We start from the raw sequence: 4,923 nt of genomic DNA, 5'->3' as shown, positions 1-4,923 counted from the left end.
ATATATATATTATATATATATATATATACAGTAGACTAAACTATCAAAAAACTTTATCGCGTCATAGTTTACCGTTTTTCGTAGTTCACCCCGTTGTAGTTTATTGTGTTGTAGTATTTTAAAGGCGACTTAAGTCCCTACTGGTGTTTTGAGTTCAGATAAGGCTTTGTGAGCACTGTTTGCTTTCATGTTAACGCTCGAGCCTGAGGAGCGTTACGGCACACACTTACAGTAGTTTGTTTTGATTTTAGATTTAGTTATATTAATTTCTGAAACGAGAAATTAAGTTTCTTTCTGTACTCGGCGGTTCTAGGGTAAATATTTTGACTTCAGTTAACGTAATAAAGAAAAATTTTCCTTTTTATGCAGTGCAGTTTTGTGAATGAATGAGTTAAATCTGCTCTTACAGGAATGTGCCGCCTCAATCCCCATTTCTCTTAACGTGTGTTACTTACAGATTCAAGTCGAATTTCTAAGAAAATAAGAACGTAATAGGTTTTAATAAAGATTAAAGATTTTTATTCATTTATCGTTTCCCATTTCCTCGAGGCCAGAAAAGGACCATCGACTGATTGCTAGCCGAAGCCCAACAACAAATGTTTTATGTAAGAAGAACCACTCCGAAATAAAGTAGCTTGAGGAAGAAACGGTAGGAAGACCAGCCGGTCACATGGAGGAGGCGTCAGTTTGGTTATGGGCGTCGTTTGGTAGGGGTTCTCACAGACAATCCGGCAGGAAACTTTTCCCTTGCTCACAACAGGCCTTATGGCCAAATCAGTGGCTTAACCAAGTGTTATCAGTTACGACCACCAGGAGAGCGGCAAGCGAACATTTGAACCACCTGTTCATCACCACAAGAGAACAGGTTGCTTCTGCGTCGCGGTCCGTCATAGGAGGGTGGATAAGGACGGCGTGGGTGGCAGCTGGAATTACCTTCCATCCGGGAAGCATAAGGTCAGGTGTAGTGCCCTCACGATATGAGGGCGACATTCCTTTGGACACGATCCTGGCGAACGGAGAGGAAAGGAAAACTTTTTCAAGGATTACTATAAGGCGGGTTCAGGGTCTGAAATCGACTGGCCTAGTTTTCTGTGCCTTGAAAGCTATTTTTTGAGAAAGAATGGCGCGCGTTGAGTAGAGTAAACGTATTTGTTGGCGGCTCCGTACAATACATTAATTTATAAACATTTAAAGCCGTTCTTTAACTCAAACTTGTGCAATCTTTGTACTTTCACAACCTGTGCTTTTACAATCTACTTTGAAAAGTGTCATCATGGTGTTTACGAAGGCGCAGAAAGAAGAATTTTCTCTTATTATCAAAGAGGTGCTTCTGGAGGTCAACGCCAATGTTGTAAATCAAGTTCCGAGCTCAGCGATGGATAACTTACAGTCGCTACAAGCAAGTATTGACACTTTGAATAGTAAGTTTGATTTAATTATCAACAAGTATGATAAAAAAATAACGGAGTTGGAGTCCGTAAATAATACTCTCATTCAGAGGGTTGATAACTTGGAACAGTATTCGCGCAGAAGCTGCATAAGGATCTTCGGCGTTAAAGAAGATCGTAATGAAATAATTATGGACAAAGTCGAAAGTGTCCTTAATAATTTACAAATAAATGTGGGTAAAAATAATATAGACATTTGCCACAGAATTGGAAAACCGGATAGTTTTGCAGATAATAAACATCGTTCCATTATTGTGAAATTTATCTCTCATAGCGCCAAACGTCAAGTGATAATGAGCCGTAAGCTTCTTAAAGGTTCTAAAATTACTATTAAAGAGGACCTAAAAAAGAATAGACAATTGCTGTTATCTAAAGCAGTAAACGTGTTAGGTTTCCGTAATTGCTGGTCTCGTGATGGTAACATCTACGCTAAGGTGAAAGACAAAGTTCATCCAATACACTGTGCGGCCGATATAGACAATTTGAAAAAGGAGTCTCCAACAAATCCGAACTAATCTCGTGTGCATCTGGCATTTAGCCAACGTTCCTGCGGTGTTTATTAAAGATAAAAGTTTTTTTTTTTGGCCTTTAATTTTCTTTTTTGAAAGCGAACGCTTTTTCTTTCTTTATCTCTATTAATTCAAATATAATAACTAGTTTTTTCTTGTTTATAAAAAGTTGTTTTCTTGCATCGTGTAATCTATAAAATAAATTTGCGTTGAATTGAAATGTTTGTAGAGTCATCGTGTATGTTTTAATGTTGCATTATTTTTTTACAGTTTTATCTTAGCCGATGTCTTTAAAAATCTCTCACCTTAACATCAGATCACTGAACACTGGGTTTGACTTCTTTCAAGATTATGTAGCGACTCAAGATAACCATATAATTGCTTTATCGGAGACGTGGTTAAATTCAAATATCTGTGATAATGCTTATAATATCGATGGCTATAGGTTTGTTAGGAAGGATCGCGAAGGAAGGGTTGGAGGTGGGTTAGGTATTTATGTGAGAAATACCCTAAATTTTACAATAATTGAGACAGAAAGTAATATTTACTTTGAGCAACTGTGGTTAATGCTAACAATTCGTAATAGTCGAGTTGCAGTTGGAGTTATATACAGAGCTAACCGTTTGTATTTTCCAGAATTTTGCGACACGTTGGAGGATACCTTTTCTTTGATGGTTCCTGCCTGCGAGCATCTAATATGTGTTGGTGATTTTAACATAAATTTATTGGATGAGAGCGCTCAATCTCTAAAGTTTTTAGATTTGCTAAATACCTATGGTTGTATGCAGGTAATCACAGAGCCTACTATGGTGACAGAAAAAAAGGGCACTCTTATTGACTTTATTATCCTCTCTAATCCGGATCTTTTAAAGGAGTGCGGTGTTTTGCCTATGGATGCGGTTTCAGATCATTCACTCGTTTGGTGTACGTTATCATGTAACCATCTCACGAAGCAAAGCACATATAAAGTATATCGCGACTTTAAACATTTTAAATATGATGAATTCGTTGCAGAATTACAGGTCTTGCCTTGGTATCGTTTGTTCAATTTAAGAAATGTGGAATGTAAAGTACGTTTTTTAAGCGATAACCTTTTATATCTATTTAATAAATATGCTATTAAGAAAGTCCGACTTACTAGACCAAAAACACCTTGGCTGACAGACTATATACAAGCCCTTATGCATTCAAAAGATAAAAGTCTGTCGAAGTTCAAAAATGACAAAAATACTAGCTCTTGGAATGAATACAAGCGACTTCGTAACTTATGCACTAATGCTGTTAGACAATCTAAGCGTCACTATTTCCACACGTTTGCGACCGGGCAAAATAAAAACGATTTATGGAAGGTACTGAGAGACATGAACATTTTCCCAAACAAAACAAATTATTTGCTTTCTGACTTTAATGACCCTGATCTTATTAATGACCATTTTTGTGACTCTATTACCGCTCATAAAATTTCACCTGATCCAGAATTGTTAAATTTTTATAATACAAATTGTAAACTCAAGGACTTAAATCCTTTTAGCTTCACTCTCATTAGTGAATCGGATATTGCTATGATACTCTCAAAAATTACGACAAACTCTGTAGGCGCTGACGGGGTGAGTAATTCAATGATTACTGTTTGTCTGCCCTTTCTGTCGCCTTATCTACTGCATGTGGTTAATTGCTGCCTTGAGACAAACTATTCTCCTAATGCTTGGAAAGTAGCACACGTGATTCCTTTACCTAAAAGTAAAAATGTTCGCACATTACAAGATCTCAGACCTATAAGCATTCTACCAGTGTTATCCAAATTGCTAGAAAGAGCAATGGAAATACAAATCAGGAAATTTTTGGATGAAAACGACATTTTACCGCTTATGCAGTCGGGTTTTAGGACTGGATATAGTTGTTCTACAGCTTTATCATGCATTGTGGACGATATCATTACAGCAACCGATAACAACATGCTCACTGTTAATGTTGTGGTAGATTATTCTAAGGCATTTGACATGTTGGACCACGAATTGCTAATTTCAATCTTACATTTTTTTGGTTTTAGTAAAGACGCGTTGGAATTAGTAACTAGCTTTTTAACAGATAGAACTCAAAGAGTAAAAATTCAAGACTCACTGTCGTCAGAAAGGAAAATTTATTCGGGGGTTCCACAGGGCTCCATACTCGGCCCTTTATTTTACACTATACACTGCTAACTTACCAAATTGCATAAATACATGCAAACATCACCTATATGCAGATAGCGTTGCCATCCGTCCTCTTTTCCCCGGACACTGTCCTCTTTTTTTGCGCGTCCGGGGTATGTCCGGGGAACATTTTTGATTTGTCCGGGATTTAACAAACAGAAAACTTTTGATCAAAATATTGATAAATCAAACCATCAATGACGTCAACATGATCAGTTTACGGTCTATATATAGAGTACCCTAACTCATCTGTTCTCTGTTTTGTTTGTCCGTTCGTGTTTTTCGGATAACGTGCGCGTGCCAGCAGGATTCAGAACATTCCACAAAAATTACAAAGGTATATGAATGCCTAACTTTATTATATAATATCGTCCCCTACCTAAGCAAATTCAATATCGTTCATAAACCTAAACGATAGTCCATCAGTCTATAATAGTAGTTTTGTATAACCTAATTTCTATGTTTTTTCATATTTCAGAAAATAGTAAAATGCCCAAAGAAATGTAGTTTTAATGACGAGCCTGCAAAAAGGAAATATCCGTTTTTAAACAGGTGGCAAATACAGTTGGGAATTGTTTTGCAACGCTTTGTTCTTCTAAAATTTCGTATGTTATTTTTATTTAGATAGGTTGGCATATCTATTTATCATATATGTTTAATAAAAAAACGTCATAAGACAAAAATTTGACTTTTTTTTTGCCTGTCCGGGGTATATAGTAAAATGTCCGGGTTTTTACATTTTGAAATTCTAGTTTCTAAAATTATACGATGGTA

The sequence above is a fragment of the Photinus pyralis genome, unplaced genomic scaffold (assembly GCF_008802855.1).
Source record: "Photinus pyralis isolate 1611_PpyrPB1 unplaced genomic scaffold, Ppyr1.3 Ppyr1.4_LG9, whole genome shotgun sequence".
Taxonomy (NCBI): Eukaryota; Metazoa; Arthropoda; class Insecta; order Coleoptera; family Lampyridae; genus Photinus; species Photinus pyralis.
The sequence above is the reverse complement of the archived record's forward strand: the minus strand, read 5'-3'. Positions refer to the sequence as shown.